This window comes from Corvus hawaiiensis, chromosome 30, assembly GCF_020740725.1.
Source record: "Corvus hawaiiensis isolate bCorHaw1 chromosome 30, bCorHaw1.pri.cur, whole genome shotgun sequence".
Taxonomy (NCBI): domain Eukaryota; kingdom Metazoa; phylum Chordata; class Aves; order Passeriformes; family Corvidae; genus Corvus; species Corvus hawaiiensis.
The window spans coordinates 2,704,349-2,725,731 of NC_063242.1; positions in this window are offsets into that span (position 1 = coordinate 2,704,349).

Consider the following 21,383-nt stretch of genomic DNA (forward strand, 5'->3'; position numbering starts at 1 on the left):
TATGCACAAGATATAAATTAGATTAGGAATGATAGACTCTGCACAGACCTAGAATTTCTTTCTTGGGCAAATTCAACGTAGGATAAAGATCATGACATCTGTCATGCTAAAAATTAATTACAGGTGGGCACAGCTTAATGAAATGAAGTGAAATGCAATCAAATGATCTTCACTTCATTTGTATTCCTGCTTGGCCTCTACCAGAGTACTGAGGAACTGTAGAGAAGATACCCTCAAGACTGAGACAATATATTCCAGGTACATGATTCTGTTCTGTCATCTTCATGATGGTTGTGAAGAATTTTTCTGGGAGACCTCCAGGGCTTTGGCTCCCATTCTCTTGACCTTCTGTTATGGTACCATCCCTGATCGTGTTCCTAATCATATCACGGTGCTTTTCTGATTCCCTGACTTAATCCAGCAGATTTGGTGTTCTTGGAGTGCTATCTTAGAAATCTGAATAGTGGATCCAGCAGTGGAGAAATAGGGGAAAATATTAATGGGTGATCTAAACGTCTTTTCCCAGTTGTAGATCTGGATTTTTCATGTGACCCTGCATATAAGTGTGTCCACTCTTCATGACTGCATTCAGGATGAGGTCTTGACCTGCTGCCACCTCCACACAAGCTGCTGTCATTCCTGTCACTCATCCTGGGGAAACTGCAAAAGGGTTACCTCAAAACACCAGTGCAGGTGTTGCAGGTGTGCAAGGTTGTCTACAGAGCCATCTTTAAACAGATTATCCACCAACTCTGATGCCAGATGTCGTCCTCCCCCCATCTCATCTCATGTCACTTATTTCTCTCACACTACCCAGCTCAGCTTGTGAACCTCTCATTCTCATAGTGATTATCATCTTGTGCCAAAACAAACCCTCTCAAACTTAGGATCAAAAAAATATCAGTGAACGAGGCCATCCCTCTCACTGTCAGCCTTCAGCTCATCAGATGCTAGAACTCATCCAGGCAATCTTTCTCCAGAACAGAGCAGATTGCTTTTCACTGGGAACTTTGCTACCAAGTCAATCACTTGAAGGTGAATTTTCATTCGTTAAAGCCATCCATACAGGCAAAAACCTGCCCTGCAAAATTGTTTATGCTGTTTTATCACTGCACATATACAAAACCAGGACAATTACAAATCATTGCCTTTGTGTTTATATATTGGCAAATTTCAATATATTTCACGATTATACACCAGCCAAAACCAGTTTCAAGATGTTAACCTAACAAGTACAGCCATAAATAATATGAGGGCTCCTTTTCCAGTCAGTTAGAATTATTAAAATATGTCTCTTAATTCAGTAGAGTGAGAAATGCAGGTAAATGATTCAAAAGATACATGGAAAGTGATTTCTTTATTATTATTACCTTAGTGAGTGAGATGTCTGGATTTGTGAATTTTTCATGGTTTTCATCTGAATCCAGATTCCAAATGCTCTGTCGAGTTTTAAAATTCAGGAAAGAAGTCCATTACTGTTCTCAGTAGGTGTCACTTATGTGTCTCTGCACCAATCTGTCAAGATGAAAGAGCAATCAAAAAAGCGTTCGGCCTCATATATGCAGTGTTTCTCTGAGGTGCAAAAAAGAAATTCTTAGGTCAAAGTAGTAACTTAGAAATTAGTTATAATGACAGTCCCAAATAATATATTTTCTGGAGAAAATTCCCATGTTCCTATGCACATGGGTCACCAGAGACAATGTTGTTTCAGTTTTGAAAAAGCTGACAAAAAGTATTGAATTGTGAAGGACCTAATGGGAAATGCTAGAATCCATCTTATACTATTTGATTAACCCATTGTGTTCACAGTATACTAAAGTAATCTGATTTTAAAATTTTTGTATGTTATCTCTTTTATAAATTTAATAGATGTACAAATATATTAATATGCACAACTATTTTCTTGATCCAGAAAAAATAAATTCAAATACAAGGAGAAATAAGCTACGATCACTGAAAATTGCCATAACCACTTAAAGTCAGGTTTGAGCTACTATGTAGGAAAAATGCTACACATTGCTTACTGTGTTAATTGTTAACTTCATAAGTTTTGTGTATTCAGCCTTGTCTGAATTCCAGTTATTTGTTGCAGATTGAGGTATCAAAAAATCAAGAATAAAATATAAGGAAATTTCTTATCCCTTTTAGTGCCAAGGTTAAATTACAGGAGATCTTACCGTTCTCTAACAGGATTTTTTATAATTATAAAGATTTCTTGGCACTTTAAGTAAGATCTTGGTTTCCAGATTTTAAAAGCACAGCTTTAACCCCTGGTCTGACACTTTTGCATTCAAAGTGCCCAAATTTTTCTGATATTTTGGTATGGAGCAGGACAAAAGGGAGGTGAGAGAGGAAGGTGGAGCAAGGGTGGATATGGAAGTGAGAATTCAGCCACTCCTGGAAGTGAAGCTGTGTTTTTCCCTTGTGGTTTTTTTTTTTTTTTTTTATTTTAGTGTTAAAAATGAATGTGATGACCTTCTCCATGGTCATTTCTTCATCTGGAGTTCATTTCCTTCGGAGGAAAGACTTGAAGTTTGGCAAGAGAATATATTTGTGTAGACATATTCTTTGACAATCCCACAAAAATCTACTCAGATTTGGCCATGCTTTTATGTTTGTTTTAAAATTAAAATTTTCTATTCTCTGCTGCTGGCAAATATCTGTGAAAAGTATCTCATTCTTATTCAAAGAGAGGGAAAAAGAGTATCCATGCATATCTGCGGGTTCCCTTGGTAGTGTTCCATACATAGTCTAGGCCAGCTCATCAACAATACTGGTATGAAATACAAGCCCCAAAACAATACCATGGAATGACAAGGGAGGAGGAGGAGGACGTCACCACACATTTTGCAAAACTAAAGGAGTACAGTCACAACTACACCGAAAAACATTATTAAGGCTGTGAAGTCAAACACTGCGGTTTGGTGCTGCCACACTTGGAAACACCTGAGCTGCCTTCATTCAGTTCTTATCCATATACATTATGACTCAGAACTAACAGAGCAGTTAGACAACTAACTAAAAAGTTGAGGTGGCATCATTTTTTAGCATTTGAATTCTGCATTGGCATCTAGCATCAAGGCATCAATGTCCGTTAATTCACCAGGGAAACTGGATATGTACGGGTTGTCATACGACAGCACCGGGCTTGGATTACCATGTTCTTGGAGGTACTCTGACATTAAGGCACCAATTCATACAAACCTCTTGCTATCCTTTTTAAGCTTTTATAAATATTTACAACTTACTTGAATGTGCAAAAGACCTAATTATGAGAAACAATTCTTCACCACCACTTGTAAGGCTTACCCAATGATAGAAGTGCAAGGCATGGGAAGAAAGACTTTGAAAGGGAAATATAGAGTTGATAAAAAAAAATACAGAAACAGCATAGCACCCCATTGCAAATTGAACTCTCCAAACATGCAGCAGCCATCTGAAAGATATTAATATAAGAATTTGAACTTTTTATGAAAGCAAATGGAGCTACAGAGAAAACTGAGGAAAATGGGATTTTTCTCTTATCATTCTTATTAAGCCCATGACATTAGATTTGCTGAAAAGTCTGCCATTAAAATGATCAAGAAGAAGCCAATTATCAGACAGAACTACAGAAATTAAAAGAATGTTACACTGGTAGTGAGAATGTACATAAAGAATTAATCTCAGAAGCAGAGACACTCCGCTCTCATTAATCCCCCAATATGAGCATCATGTACTTTGGAATGAAATTCAAAATGTTTGCATGCTGAACAGCTCAATTAGTATCTTGTTGCCTGGAGCTAAGAAGCAAGAATGGGTCGGAACAGGAGTGCATCTTAATTCTTGCAGTTTGACTGCATTGTTATGAGCAAAATAGAGTATTTCTATATATTTAGATAGCACAGCTCAGAGCCACCTCGTGGAGATAGGTGACTATATATTATTTCCAAAGAAAAAAGGGGTTAATACTTTTTAAAACCAGCCAGAGAAGGCGCTCCTTCTGACTGTAGCCTTGCTTTTTGTGAGAGGCAATAATTCTGGAGCATATTAAACGTGTTTGGAGAGCACTGGCTGAGGCAAAGCCCTGGAGGATGAAAGCAGACAAATGCATGGCTTCTAGACACTAGACAAGAGCCTCGGCACAAGATGATTGCTGAGTTGCCCAGACTGTAAAACTTGGCATGCTTTAGCGCCTGTGGAGCTCTGAAGTTAAAAATTATGAAAGAGAAGGTAATGAAAACTTAAGTACCTCTAAGATTAGCTGGCAGCTGACAGTACAGTCCCAGTGTTTGTAGTTTTGGAAGCAGGACCCCAAACTGTTCATCTTGAATTCGGTGCAGCATTAGTGTGGCAGACTTAGGTGCATTCTTTCATTATGTGATTGCAGTTTTTCCAATGAAGATATTTACTTACAAGAAAACCAGGGTTGAACCTATGTTGTCATTAATAAAGCTGTTGTCTCCTTCATTCCCATGTTAGTGCAGGAACGAGAAGGTATTAGTGAATGTATCTTGTAATTACAGCTGATAATGAGAGGTAATACAGTCTTGCAATTGTTTCACCCTGGAGAACCAAATTCTTTACTGCCCTGTCATGATGTTTAGCAAGCTTCTTACACCAGACTTTTCACAAGGGATGTCTAATTCTATGTACATCATTTTTTGTGTACCTGGGCTCACCTCATGCCATGGCACTGGGAGAAGTTGCATTGATGAGTAAAGCCAATTGAAGCTGCATTTTAGAGAATACCTCAGGTGTGTTTTTGAAAACCAGTTGGGTAAGGTATTTCAGGCTGGATACTTAAAATAATTGGAACCTTCTGACTTCTGTGTCTGTGTGGTTCAGCCCTTTGTAAAGTGAAGACAGCTAAATATCTCTACGTCACACTGTTATTTTGAAAATAAATTCTTATATTACAGTGACATGGAAAAACACCCAGGGAAAAGTAAAGAGTCTGTGTTCAGATTGGGATTTGAGCTAAAGTAAAAGCTGTGAGAGGCACACACTGAAGACAGCCCAATATTAAACATTATCTCAGGATCCCAGTGTCAGTTATTCTTCATGCTGAATGAAGTGGCAAACTTCTGTGGAGAATGGCATGTGATTAATTAACTCCACACTATTTTAAAAAGTCACAAGAGACGTGAACTAAATTTTTGCTCTCAACTTTAATACTGACACCTCAGAACTTCAGTGATTCGTTTTTTTAAACTTCATGTTATTCTACATTGTTCTTTAGAAGTTTATATACATATATATATATATATATATGATGGTGTGATGCAGAGGCTGCATAACTAAGTATTTAAGAGGTTTGTAGGTTTTGGGGTTTTTGGGGGGATTTTTTGATGAATGGTGAATAAACTCACAAGAGAAGAGGAATATTTCTTGGAAGGAATATCTTGCAATATGTTTGATTGTATTTTACATATATCACATTTTGATATAAAGAACTATCCCTTGGAAGTTGGTGATTGTAAATGATTTTAAAGAAATTTTTTTATAGAAAGTAAAGAAGACTTTCTGTCTTCCAATCCACTGACTTACTATGATCAATCAGTTCACTTGTGTAGCAGGGACAGGAAAAACTTTTCTCAAGGGTTTTGCAAGGGATAAATCTGCTAGGTTTTCCTTTAAAAGCTGATACTCAATAGTATTCATCCTGGATCTTTTAGTGTGAAATGCAGGTGAGGAGAAAGGGAAACACTCTGTTATGTTTTGTTTCTGTTTCAATAGGAAACTTTTAATATATTGAGAGTGTTGAAAAGTTAGAAGTAGACATAAAAGTGATGAGTTAGTAGGCATGTTACAGATAACACAGTAAAGTTACTGGAAAAATTCACTGCAATGTTTGTTCTGTGACCAGTAACAGTAATTATCCTCTCCCCACAATGCAGTCTCAGGAAGTTAGGTAGCTATTTTATTAACACCTACTGTTGCAACCATTTCACTTGAAGGGGAGTCTTTCAATGAAATATAAATATGATATTTTGTATCCCAGTACTCATTAAAAGGATGCAACCACTTGATAAAGTGGCAGCAAAAGTGATTTTTCAGTGTGGAAAATTCATCTAGATATTTGTGAGCCAGAGATCAGTGACAATTTAAAAATGCATATGTAAACAAAATGTAGTTATTCCATTTAGACCATAAATATAAATGTCTGTCTATATCAACTGATGTATTTCTTTCTTTCTAGGTCTTTTCTAAGGAGTTTTTGGTGGAGTGATGAATGTGAATTGCATCTATTTTTAACTGTTAAAAATAAACAAAATATATAAAAAGTGATAGGAAGGCATGGTTCTTCCAGGAATGCCTGCTATGTGAAATGTGAATAAGCAACTGAGAGAGAAATTAAATTCCATCACAAAAAATTTACTGTCCTATTTATAAAGTTTTCAGCCTTTTTATTGTTTGAAATTTATTTCTTTTCTTTTAAAAAGAAAAATATGAATGATATAAGGAATAAGCTGAAGAAAGCAAAATCTGAATTTCTTACTTATTGGAGAGCTAGATGGAGAGATAGATAGGATACAGACATTCAAGAGACTGACTGAATACCAACAACTTCTAGAGTTAAAAATGCTTCTATCTGTCCAGGAAAAACTTTGAAGAGCTTCAGGCAAAGACAGAAATAGGTTTTGTATTTCTTTCTTATTTTGGATAAATTTATGTCTACAACACAAAGCATTAAAGTCCAGCGGAGAAAAACTCCACAAAGTATTCAGAAGGTACATCTGAAATAATGTTGAATCTGTGACATATACAGGAGGCATGAAATGTAGGTATAGGCAGCAGTCTGAAAATATTAAGAACATTCCCTGCTCAGGTTAGAGTCATGTACAGTGGAAGGCCAGGATACAACAGTCACAAGTTGCAATAAGGCCCTGAACAGTTAATCTTGAAGCTCATTCTGATTCATCCAGAAGATTGGATTAGGTGACCTGTGGAGGTCTCTTCCAGCCAACCTTTTCTTTGGTTCTGTGAGTTAGAATTTGTCCTGATGGGCTGAGACATGAAACCTGTGCTGTTCCTTGGGATATGGAGGTCTGTAAAACCTTATATAGCCTTAGGGTTCGATTTCATCAAACTTGTTTCCGTCATTGTCTGGTCTTTTACCTGCAAAATTAATAATTGTGGTTTAGTTAAATTTATTAATATAAAGAAATAAACTCTTTTTATCTTATATTTACTTGTATCTAGGATGTGAGAAGACATGACACAACTTTCTTACTTTATATGAGATGATGATTCTGATATATGTTTTGACTTAAGTTTTGCTGGGCTCTGTTTTTGCAATGACTGCTCAGTAAAAGTGCATGTTTAGGGCAAGTTTATAGCCCATAGTGTTTAAATATCTTGAACTATCTAAATGACAAAGCAAAACAGACACTTTTAAGGGGAAGCAAAATAACATTTTTCTAGAGAATATTAGCTCTTCCTAAGATAAAATTTAAGCAGAAATTAACAATACGTGAACTGTAAATCTGATGGTTGATTTCTGAAGCGTGACTATGTAATGTGCTGATAAAGTAAACCTAATAAATCTGAGAGAAAAATCTAAAGTTTCTTATCTATTGCCTACACCTGAACTTGTGTGCCTTTTTTGCTAGTCATTAGAAACTGCAAAAATCCTAAATATGGTATACACCACACAGTGCTATAATCTGGTGTAATGTAATTGAGATATGTGGATTTTCTTTCCTCAGCTGTAACTATTAATTGTCATGTTCATCTGTTTGCTTTTTTGCTTGCTGAAGGGGAAATTCTGTTCTCAACCTTCCTAAGGGTCTGCAATTATAACATTCATAAAATCAGCTAGTTATAAACATGTCACATAAAGTATTTCACAGAGTTTATGTGAAAGGAAATTGAAGTCTCTTGGAAATGGAACTGAATCTTGTCCAAACAACCTTCAATACACTAATCCAACTTTATTGTTTTTGTATATTACAGGCTTCTTTATCCATGCATACTATCATTAACCATACAGTATGTTTTGATAAATGTTTCCCTTCCTGGAAACTCGTGCAGTTCTTTGACCACTGTCTCTGTTGGTGGTGCTTTTTCATTAAGTCTAAACTGGAAAAAGAGATGTCATATTTAGGTGAAAGAAACTGATAAAATGAAAAAGTAATTACCTCCCAAGGTGTTTGTGTGGTAGAACTATCTGTCTGCACTTTAAGACTCCTAGATAATTGGTTAATATTTGAGAAATAATAAACAATTATACCTAAGGCTAATAGCACCACTTAATTTTTATTAAAGATCTACAATGGCCAGGGTCACCATGTAATTTGAATTAGTCAGGCAATAATACCAAACAGTACTCAGGATATGAGCTACGATATATTTTGAGGGAGCAGTTCCTTCATTTTAACAAATGATGTAGAGAACAATAAAGAAAAGAAGAATTTGTGGTATGAATTTCAGGCTACTTATACTTCTACCTATACATATTTTGTCTGCAAAATCCACCTAAACGTTGCTTTGATCCACATCATAGTCCTTCAGAGTTTTTCTTTGCCTCACAGGCAGTTATTTATGTGTATGTTGGTCCGTTCGGACTTGTGTGCCTCTGGCGCTGCTCCTGGCCAGAACTCAGTGTGCACTCATGGGGAATGGCTCAGGGAGTAGCCTCTGAAAAGCAGACTAGTCCTACCCTCACTCTGTTCAGGAGCATGCACGTGTGTGTGTGCATCGTGACTCACTTATCAGTTCACCATCATCTTGAAGTTCAGCCTTGAATGTGGTTGCTGCTGTCATGCATAAGCACAGGCTTGAGCAAAGAGGTAGGTCCAGATGTAGAAGGGAAAAGCTGACTTGTGCCCTCATCATATGTGCATAAGGTATCCCCTCTAAAATGAAATTGGTTAGCCTATGAATGCAATAGCAGACAGTTCAAATTTGGCTCCAAGTGTTAGGGTAATGATTTCAGTCAGTTATAGCTGCTTAAAATCCAAAAATAAATTCAGTAAACCTGTGGATTAGGTCCTGTGTAAATTTGATTTTAATGTCTGTTTTACTGAAGCTTCTTTTTCTTCTTATTCCCCCGAGCTTGCAGACCTGTCTGATTCTGTCTATCATGCAGGCATTTAGCCACACAGTACACTGGCTGTGTGCCCATGTGCTTCTGTAACTGCAGCTGATGTGGCCAGTGGGCTCCTGTGCCCCATGGGTGTAAAGACCCAAAACCAGGAAACTCTGGGGGGTGTCAGATCACAGCCCTGCAGAGTCTGTGCTCTGCTCTCTTTGGCTGTTTGTCCTTCTGGGGGTAAAAACAAAGTGTTTATGATGTGTGAAGTATGAGACTGAGGTCTCAATACCACCAGCAACTCTGTTTTTATGTAGAGGAGCATATGACATCCACAGGAGCACGGTTAAAGAAGAGCATGGTTTTAGCACCCACACACTTGTAAGTAACTTTTTCTGCTACACTGAGATAAAACTTCTAAAGAGAGACGTTGGGAACTTCTATGATTAGTTTGGGATTTTGCTATAGCAAACTCAATGCAAAGTGAATATTTTAACAGAACTCTCTTCTTGAAAAATGTTTTGACAGTATAGCTGACCAGATGTGTTTATGAACTCCAATCAGGGAACTTCTGAAAACCTCTCACTAGTGTCTGCAGGGGGAAAACGATATCACTGGTGCTCCTGCTCAGATTTTTCTAGCTGATATGAGCTTTTCTATAGTAAGTCATACAAATACAGCCAAGAAAAGATATTTTCATCAGCATTTTTCTAAGAAAACTTTGTTCAAGATCCAATCCTGTAAAACACTATGTCCATACATTTTTAATTTTTTAAGAATTCTTCAACGGAAAATTGAAGAGTTTCCAGGTGTTTCTACTTGGGGGCGAAGGAAAAGTTCAGTAGAAATCCAATTATCAATGCAAAAGCAGGATGACAGAAATTTTTCAAAGATTTGCAGTTTATTATTAATATTATTATTTGTTATCTCTTTGTTAGCTAGATATATGGGCTATTGCTTTCTAAAAAAATGTTGTCTGACATGCCTTGGTTACTTTCAGTTGCCTAATTTTGAGTCTTCAAGAACTGGTTGACTGTCAGTTTCTTTCACTGTTGATACTAGTCAACCTTCTTCAAACGCTCCCACTCTTAACACTGGAAATTATGGAAGAGAAAAACAAGCTTTAGCATTTGTAACAATTGCTACAAAGTGGTGAAGCTTTGTGACAGAAGGAACACAATAGTGAGGAAATGAAGTGCTGTTTGGGACGAAGAGCATATAGCTGACTGTGGTTTTCACTTTTCATTCTGTTCTTTCTCACCTGTTTGAAGGTTTCCTTTCTATGTGTCACTTCTATGCTGTTAGAAGTTATGTCTTTTGTTAAATAATTCAGAGCTTTCCAGTATGCCAATCAGGGAGGGATTAAAGCTATGGTGTTTGGGGTTTTTTTCTTCCTTTCCCTTTTCCTTTTCCTTTCCCTTTCCCTTTCCCTTTCCCTTTCCCATCCCTTCCTTTCCCTTCCTTTCTTCCCCTTCCCCTTCCCTTCTTTCTCTTTCTTTCTCTTTCTTTCTCTTTCTTTCTCTTTCTCTTTCTCTTTCTCTTTCTCTTTCTCTTTCTCTTTCTCTTTCTCTTTCTCTTTCTCTTTCTCTTTCTCTTTCTCTTTCTCTTTCTCTTTCTCTTTCTCTTTCTCTTTCTTCTCTTTCTCTTTCTCTTTCTCTTTCTTCTCTTTCTCTTTCTCTTTCTTTCCTTCTTGGTTTCTTGCTTTCTGTTTGCTGCTCTCTGTTTCTTTTACGAAACAGAAAAGGAGAAGGCAAAATGAAAAAAAAATTAATATCCATTACAGATGTACTATAACTGTGTTAAATTGTTCCTGAAAGAAGTAAGAGGAAGAGGTCACACCAGGAATCATATTGTACACTGTGTTCTTTTCTGAAAGCAAACATTCTACTAAATCAAATCACTATTTATGATTTAAATTTTTAATTCTATCTTGCTTTCCTACCTTTAATTCATGATGTTTTAAGTGAAATCTTATTCACATGGTTCAGAATATGAAAATTATTCAAAACTGGAACTTGCATACAAAACTGTGAACCAATTTTAAAAGAACAGAAATTCCATTGTTTTGGGCTTGTCTTCATTAGTATGGAAATATAAAAAATCTTTGCTTGAGGCAGGTCACACTAGGTCTGCTTTGAGATTTTCTTGATGTTTGTCCTCTTGCAACATGTGTTTTAGCAAGGAAAGCAACAAGCAAATCATGAACTCCTCCACTACTCTGGAGGATAATCTCAGTGAAGCTGGTGCCCCAAATATTGTGAAACATACAATAATCTAGAAAGATCTTAAGTTTGAATTGCTGAACTCTAGCCATAACATTAATGATTCAGTTTTGCTTCCCTTCTTCCAGGCAATATCCTTGAGAAAAGAATGGCAACAAACCATGAGTAGTATCAGCTGACAAGGGTTCTAGGCTTTTCTTTGTCCAGTGGTTGCAGAAATTGATAAATATTCCCAGAATTAGACAAAGGATTTTGCTAATTTACTCAGTTGTTTTGTGGATATTCTACTACATTTGGCCACAAGCCCAATTTCATGACATGGGAAGGGTTGTCAAAACAACTTTAAATTGGCTTTGTTCACTCTCATTACAGCTGTCAGAGGGTTGCGATTGGCAGAATCTCCAAAAAGGCCCTTTTGAATCCTTCATCTCATGAAAAAAATGGACATTTTATATTATGCTATTCAATCCTATTGTTCAGTATCAATGCAAGACCATAAACCAGAGATTTTATGGACCTAGATGCAGAATTTCTGGACATCTGACTGTTCTTCTTCTCTTCTCACCCTCTGCCATCAACGGCATCACCCAGTTGCCCATATGTTTGTAAGAAATAAGGACTTGGATAAAACCCAGGAGCCTGCAGATTAACTAAAGCATGAATAAGGAAACACATTACCCAAGTGACAGACAAGAAGTTGAGAAAGTACTCATCTACTGATGAGTGTGCTTTGAAGGTGCTACTGCATTTGTACCTTAACCTGTATGGTAAAATAGCAGCATTCACTATTGCACATTTTCCTCTATTCCTTTCCTGCCTATCTGAACATTAAACATTTGTTTCAGTGAGATAAAAAGTTTATTTATTTGTCCTAAAAAACTATACCATTTTTTTTGGTAGTAACTCACAAGCGAGCTATATGGAGTTGCTTCCATAAATGTGCTTAGACCTTCTGTAGTAAGGATGAGAAAAAATGGATCATATGGTAGAGAGAAGTGCTTTACATGTAGCCAAAGAGACTTTGATACAAGATGCTCAACTAACTGGGTTTTTTAGCTTTTCAGAAAACATACCTCTATCCTTAAGCTCCTGTTCTCTGCAGTGCTGCTGCCTGTGCAGAGGGTCTCAGCTGAGGCAAACTGAGCACAGTATTTAACGGGGTGGCTGAGCATGGCCTGTTATGAAAGTGTTAGCATCTTTCTCTGTCTCTTTCCTTTGTCTACAGAACCAGTTTAGTCTCCTGATATCCACCCGTTTCAAAGTTCAGTTGCTGGACCTGATTCTTCCTGAGGTATGCCTTAAATCTATCTGTCAATGTAGTAAAGTTTTATTTCCATATTCAAGTTTTTCTAAAAAGAATGAGGATTGGAAATAACCATATTTTTAATTTAAATGCAGAGTTTTTATTTGATGGGTTTCTCTAGGACGTGGATGCAGAAGATCCTCATGTCATTTACCTTCTTGTTTTGCATGTTTATAATCATAATGAGTGCATTTAAGTTGTACTGATTTTATATACTAAATCCTGATAGTGTTGTATGTGTACACATTGTGTTTGAATTCTGGTACTTGCTTTACGAGTAGAATACTCAGGAAAAGTGAATATTTTAGTAATCCTGACCTCATTTACGTTCATATAAATCTATGCAATCATAGACTACTCATGAAAAAAAAAACATACTGTAAAAATATACTTAGTTAAAACTAGTCTCATAATCTTTTATGCAGTTATATTTTCTATTTTTATAGTTAGCACTTGTATAAATCTTCACTGTTCTCCAAAGAGAAACTTATTGTGAATGGTATCTGATGCAGCAGCAACACAAATCTTTCATTATGTTTTATAGTATCATAAGTAAAACAGAGCTACAGAACTTAACATAGAGATATTTGTTTTGTAAAGGTGGAAAAATGCATCTGAAAACAATCTGATCCTGTGCCTTATTTTTGCTGCATAAAGATTCAGTTTCATGAGAAGCAAAGTCCTCTGTCTTTTACTCCCTATGACATCCTGTAAGGTAATGATTACAGCTAGTTCCTGAGGGGATCACTCAAGCCTGTCTGAGTGAAGGAAGAGCTAGATCCCAAATCTAGACATGCTCTGTCTGGAAAATGGACTCTCTGCCTTGTGTCTGGAGTCTTTGCTGCACAAAGTCTATCAAGATAATCTGTCAAGGGTTTACCATGACCTTCATGAAGAAAGCACAAATGTTCTGTCTGCCTCTGGATGACAAAGCAGTTCCCTGAATCCTGTTTCTCAAGTCTGACTGGGACAAGTGCAGCCTTGTGAGCCAGGCTTTGCTGTGTAACTAAATAAATATATTGGCCCATAGGAAGGAGCTGACTACTTGCCTTAGGTGCTTCAAGGTTTTGCTGGTACTTGGACATAAGCATTCTGGATCAGTCTCAGTGACTTGCTTCCCAAAGTCTAGCCTGATTAACTGGATCATTTTCTGTAGATCTTTGCAATAAATTAATCTCAGTAGAGCATATAGAACAGATTATTACTTTCTTTTGCATTGCTACAAAAGGTTCCTCAGCACATGTTTCTAAAAACAGGGTTTAGCACTTGGCTTGCTGAAGGGGTGCCCACTCTGAAGTGAAAAGAGAAAGATGTCACTAAGGAGGAAAATTAAGTTTAATCTCACTAAGGCAGTCCTACTGGCCTACATCAGTAAAACATTATTTATGACATATTTCCGAAGCAAGTATCCTATAAAATCCAAAACTTTTATAAAAAAAAAGTTTTCATTGTCTGTTAATACACAAGATGGTTAAAACTTGTGCACAAGGTGAGACAAACTGCCTGGAAATGAATGTTTTTATGTGCAAACAAGTGAACAGATACTCTTGACCAGATTCTTCAAAGCTGCTTCAAACAAAAATGTCACCTTTTTAGTGCCTCCCCTGTCTCAACAGTGCTTGTTGCATATATTAGATTTGCTTCAAGGTGATTTGAATGTACATGCTCCATGTTTAAAAACTTTGTTTTCCATTCATGAAAGATCATTTATTCATATTTGATTTTATCCCCCTTGTCTTTGTCCTCATTTGGACTTCACATGCCTGGCAGATACAAATGTATAGAAAATAATCCATATTGCTTTGTATTGGATTCATGTATATTACAAAGGAAAATCCCCATAGCATTAGGATCTTGTGTGTATAAATTCCTCTTAGAAGTGTACCTTTAGTAAGAGCAGCATATTAAGAAATTAAGACAGAAGATGAATTTCAGCATTAGAATGGTTCTGATTCCTCCAACAGAGTTTGAGTTCTAATGATCCAGATTAGGGAAAGAGGAGGGTAATGAAGAAGGCACAACTAAGTACTCCATGTTGCTTTTTGATATGTTGTAGTCAAGGCAAGACCTATTGGTACAATCCATCGGTTACAGCCAAACAACAGAAAATTTAAAAAACAGAGATGGAATTCGCCTCAAAATAATAATTTAACAATTCTTTCTGTGGCTTCTCCATTTTTTAATTTGTGCAACATCAAGTAGCAGAAAGGAAAATGGCTGTTAATTTATAACACCACATTTAATTTTTTTTTCATCAAAAATTGAAGGTTGTCTTTAATTACCTAAAGAAGCAGTTCTGCAAGTTTACAGTGATTTAAACTTCCCTAGGCCTTCTCAGTCCTTTGTACAGGCATTATGACTATGACTTTTAATACTACTTTTTAAAACAGAGCCAGTGTCTTGAGCAATCATTGAGTTCTGCTTAATTATGGTCCACTTACAGAGAACACTCTGTGTTTTCTCTCTCAAAAAAATAAGGACACAACACAGTTCATCTCCTCTAATTTTAGAATAAGAATTTCAAATGTTTTAATTACATTTAGAAATTTTTTTCTTTTGTTTACATTTTTGGGAATCGTGTAGGGGAAGGTGACTTTACAAAGGAAAGCACGGAACAAATTAACCCCTTGTCTTATATATAATATAAATCTAACTGTGTGTGTTCCCTTCAGTGCAATCCCGGCTCTTGGAATAATCTGCCCTTCCATGAGCAGATGAAGAAGTGAGTGTCTGTAAGCAGATCAGATGAGAAATGAAGGACCTACAAAAATTCTGGCTGTTGGGGACACTGACGGTGGATGTGTCACCTCTGGCACACTGCAAACCAAGCCTGTTGAAGTCCTGCACAGGACCTAATACTGATGAAACTGAATATCTTCCAAATCAAAATGGTGTGTCTTTGTATTCTGGGTCACTGGTTTTATTTTTATTCCAATATTATCTTTTAAAAGTACCATATGACTATGAATTTTTATTATAATAATATAGCACATATGATAATGCTCTAGCATTCAAAATAATCCAAAATAATTTGAAAATAATGAGATAATAATGCCCCTCTTTACACAAGGTACTCATGTAATTATTACAGGATAAACTGATCTCATTTAAGTTACCTATTTGATTATGTAATATATGCTTTGTAAGATAGTGTTACCCAGTCCATTTATGTGTCCGTTTTGATTGACATCACTTTCACACTAAATACTTTTCTTCTGTATTCAGCTAAAATAGACTAAATCCATCATGCTCTGAATGGAAACTTAAGAATAAGTGTTTAGATAATTGGGCATCAGGGATTCTCGGAAGTCTTTATTATGTGAGAGTGCCCAAATAACATCTGTTCCTACATTCCTGTTATTCAGGGTTGCTTTGTAGTTATTGGGTCTTCAGGGACATCAGAAGCAAGAAACAAAGATATGCTGAATAAAATCCACTTTATGTAAAGCCTTTTACACCCATCTAGTTAGAGAATGTGGCCTGGTTTAGGATAAGCCTGAATATCAGTAAAGAAAGGCGTGACTGGTTTTTGATACTCAAAACCACCATGTGTAAGGAATACAGAAAGAAGTTGTTTAGGAGAGTACCAATGCCTAGACACTTGGTGAAACCAAAAGGGAGACAGCTTTTTCAAGGCTTGTTTCAACATCAGTAATTTTTCCCCCAAAACCAATAATTTCCAGTATATTCTCTAGAGAAGGTGATATCACAGGTTCAAAGGAAATGTAATTAAAGCTAAAAAAACATAATAATGAATTGTTTGAGAACAAAGGAAGAAACAGGTATGGTATGAAGGGCCATGATCCTCAGGGATTGAAAGCAGCTAGTCAATTGTAAAACACCAGTTTACTGGAATTATACCTGTTGTCTGTCCCAAACCCAATTTATTTATATCTTAGCTCCTTCCACAGGCTGGTTTAATGGTGAATTATGGTAGGATAAGTGAGAGATTGGGCTTTCCAGTTGACTAAGATTAATTTTCATCATTTCTCAATATTATGCATATAATCTTCCCTTCTGTTTCTGTTTCTAGGCTCTACTTTTGAAAGAAATTGTTAATGGTTTTGATTTAATACTTATTTAGCACCCACTGCTGATAAAACACACCCCAATACCATGAAATCTCAGAAGCCAGCAACAGGTATTTTTAAAATGTGCTGTTCTCAGAAAGTCCACCATCTTTTGTCTCTGTTCTCCACTCCATTAAAGAGATTTGATCACAACTTGGTTTTTACTGCACAGGATGATAATTGGGATTCAAAGCTAGATTTCTTTCTGTGATGTGTTAGCCAAGATAAAACTGGTGAGAAAGGAGGCAGCAAATTTGGTTTTCTATGAGCAAAATGAGGTGTATAACATTGTGCTGCTATGAGCATTTCTTATAGCATAACTTTAAAATGAAGAGCAGGGGTGACTGACATAATTTAGGAACATTTTTTGTGGCAATGCATGGACAAGAAATTGACAGTCAGGGAATCAGCGGTTAAAGAAATGATTTTTCCATATGATCCATTTCACTTTAGGATTTTCAGCATGCTCCACTTCTATTAACTAATGGGTATATGGAAGCTTTCATCTTTCACTAGTATTACCTCAGATGGTTTTAAAATGGAGCTGTACTTAAAAACAGAAAAAAAGGAGAGAATTTTTAAATTATTATTCATTCTCAAACAGCAGCAAATAAATATATACGAAATTAAAATTCACAGGATTAGGAATTCAGAGGATCTTTTTCCTAATTTTTTTATAGAACTTTTTTAATTAATTTTTTAGCACAATTTTTTAATTAGTGAAAGATTAAATCCTAATTATCATTCCAAAGTTAAAGTATTGTATCAGACCTCTTCATGTCTAAACTATAGTTTTGGATAGTCAGAATACCAAAGCAGAGTTCTTTGCGTATTCAGACATATATTACCATTTACATTCTGGTCTCTTGAGTGCCACTGGAGAGTTTTGCTGCATTCCTGTGCCTTAGTTTTCCTATCTGTAAAAGGATGATGACAGCTCTGACCTCTTTAATTGCTTTACATCCAAAATCCTCTAATTCATTAAGGTGAGCAGAGGCTGGCAAAACTTGCTAACAGTTGTGAAAGTAGGGGGCTGTGATTTAAGAGTGACCTTGAACACTGTAAAGGGGCTAATGTGGGTCTGTGAGAGCAGCTGTACTCAGGATTATGTAGATGCCTAAATCAGATGTCTATATGCAAGTAAATCACCAGTGTGAAAGCTAGGCAGTGATAAGGAAGCTAAGGAAGTAGGAATGAACTGAGTCTAGAGCTGCTCCCAGCTCTGTCAGTCTGTGTGCTACCAGCTCGCTGGGCAACAGAGAGGCTGTGTGGGTCACACAGGAGGGGCCAGAGGGGAGGGCAGCTCCCTGATGGGGAACACAGACACTTGACATCATTTTGTCCCTAGCAGTGGCTTCTCAAACTCTTCTCCTAACCTAATTTTCAGAGAGACAAAGATATTTAGAATCTAGTGACCCTTGTCCCTCCTGTAGGGCTGTGTTATAAGCTGTTAAATAGTTCTCTAAATATACCCATTATAATCTTCAGCTGTGGCAGTCATATGTCAGCATTCCATTGAAGCCTCTGTATACCAATAAATAAAATCTGCTTCTCAGTTAATAGTTTATAATCCTTTTCAGCCAGTATGCTATTGAAAACAAATTAACGTTATTCATATTTGCTCTTATCAAACTGGGAATGATATAACATGGGATTTCTTGGTATTTGCTCCCTAACTACTGTTCTGATTTTGTTTCTTACTTGCTTAGTCCGGATGATATACCAATCCCTTTCACAATGGCTAGAAATTTCGGTTAAATTGTTCCTCTCTGTTTAACTCTTCTGTTAATTTTAATAAGTTGCTAATAAAGTCTGTTCAGAAGAACTGTTCAGAATAATAATTTCTTCTGAACATCCCTGACTGCAAGTAAGGAAAGAAGGGAAGAAAAGAAGATTTTAAGTATTGCTTCTCCTGCAGTCTGTCACCATCTTCAGTATCCATGTCATGAACCTCACGAGATATGAAAAGATCACTTGTGCTTTGTGCATGATTTAAAAATTCAAGGATTTTCCTGTAATGGAATAACTATATCTTTCTGAAAAAATTAATTTCTGGAGCCCAAAATTCAGATATGCTTTTGGATGGAATTTTGTGATTGTTTAGTATCAAATGATGGTATGATAAGCCTAAGTCTTACACTATTTTTTTTGCAATAGCAATTTATTCTGTGAAGAAGTTGCAAAAAAACCCCATGAAATAAACAATGTGATATGTTACATTATTAAAATGATTATTTACAGCTTTTGGAAGCAGCCTGTTTTTAAATTCATACCTCCTACTGGGTTATTTTCTACACATTCAATGCAATACTTTCTGAAGATGTTTTTCTTTTTCTTCTTTGGAAGAAGTTTTTAAGACATTATTTCAAATTATTTGCCAATTAGACTATACTTACAGAAAGCTATCAGACTGCTTTCCATAATCCACTGATTTACTCATGAATTCAGTTGCTTTGTGTTTGGTTTCTGCTTTCAGTTTGTACACCATCAGTGTGTAGAAATTTGCAGCATTCCTTCTATCTGCATCTCTCCAGTCCTTCATAAGGGTCTCTGTCTGTGTTATTGTTAAAGGGAAAAATATTCTCTGCTCTCTTTTTCTTTAAAAAAAAAAGTAATTTAAATCCTTCCACGTTAGATAGAAATATTCTAGCCCTTGATAGAGGTGCTGGTACAGATAAAATCCAAACCAAGATCCACGTGAACATTATTGGATTTGTTGCTTTCTATCTATCTGATCTCCTTCCTTCCTTCCTTTTGATATAAAGGTATTTGATTGAGAGCTATAATTGTAAATTTTTTTTGATCTCCTGATTATTTGATGGTTTTTCAAAGTATTGCACAATTTGAAGTATTTAAAAAATATTTAATAAACTTCTGAAGATACAATATTTAAATATTAGATATTTATGCTATAGAATTGTGTTATTTTCCAGTGAAATAGCTTTCAATTAACCCTACATTTACTGATCTAGTGGTTTTACTGTGATGTCCCCATGATTTTAGCTCATACCCTAGAAATGTAAAAACAGTAACCAATAAAGACAGGTATTTATATCAGTCATTTGTGTCCTTAAGACAAAATATTGTGCACATATATTTTATCTTAGGACATCTATGGTATCTCTTAGTAATTTTGGGATATTGCAATTATCTAATGCTGCAGCTAAATTACAAGCTAAAGGGAGTATAGCATAATTTCTATATCTCTTTTAGATAGTGCATAATGTATCTAGTTCCTGATATATGTAGTCCTGTTATGAATTATTTTTGGACGCAAATTCTTTCAGCTCTGACAGGTCAGATTATGCATTCAGTACAATTTTTGCTTGGTAGTCTATTATTAAAACAGACTGTCATGTAGTAAAGATAATGGTGGGTACCTTCTAAATGCAAAATTATTTAACCTGATGATTTATAATAATTTTCTTAATTAGTTCACCTTTGATTTCAATAAATAATCCTTGAAGAAATGAGAATCTCTTCCATCTTCATGATCTTAGTTATAGAAACAGTTCTCCAAATTTCCATTGTAGATTAAAAAAATACTCAAATTAATTGACTGCACTTGGCCAGATCTCTTCCAATGTTAAAAGTGCATAGAAATACTTCCTCATGTCTCAGAAGGATGCAAGAATTATCTCCAATAAATACCATCATGCCTTTGGGGCAGAAAGACAGATGGACTCCAAACCAGTTTACCTCATGTCCGTTCCTTACCCCAGCTCAAAGGAAAGATTCTCATGCTTTGCTTTTCAGAGTGGGCAGAAATGAGGTGAAGTGAAGCACCTCATCAAACCACAAATGTGTCCTTAAAACTTTCTACAATGTAAAGGTGGCACTGAGAGCATGGAAGCTGTTCTAATTTGCATGGTGTTGCAGTGGTTGCATTATGACTCTTTCCCTTGTTAAAATGGTCAAATGAAATAACCCTCCTTCACTTTTTTTCGCTATCTTTTTCCATCTCATATTACTGAGGCTGATAGAGGTGAGGATTTAGGCTTTAAAGCATACAACAATTCAACCATTTCATCTCAACACTCATCAGAGTAAAGAAGTGTGCATGTTTCTCCTTGGAAAAAAAAGGCCACAGAAGGTATGCTCTTTAGCAGCAAAATGTACTTTGAAAATTGTCATATTAGAATGTTTTTGACTGTAGAGGACCTTAAAGACCATCAAGTTCCAACCCTCTGCCATGGGGATGGGCACATTCCACTAGACTGGGTTGCTCAAACTCCCATCCAATCTGGTCTTCAAGACTTCCAGGGATGGAACATCCGTAACTTCTCTGGGCAGCTTGTTCCAGCGTTTCACTCCCCATTTTGAGTATATGGAGACTAAGTGCATAACAAAGCTCTAAAAGTCTGATTCAAAATATTATTTCTCAGTGGCAAAAGCATGCTGTATGTTTCTACTTCTCTCTGCCATTCCTCAGAAACTGACTTAAAATATTTTCCTGTTTCATTAAATTGAAGTTGAAGGATGCAGAAAACTTCAGTCCACACTCAAAGTTAACACAAATCTCTTGTATTTGATATGGCAGAGCTTTGACTGTAGGCAAAATTAGTCCTTCTGAGCCCTTATTGTCTAAAGAGCTTGATCTGATCTGAGAAGCCAATAAGAAACTGTGACTTTCCTTATGATCTTGTACACCGATGAAAAGACTTTGTTCACCTGCTTTTATTTTACACCATGTAGGAGTGTTTTATTTAGTAAGTATTTTTTTGTGTGCTATTTTTCCAAAGCATTTTGAAAAGTAGGACAGTTTTTGGCTT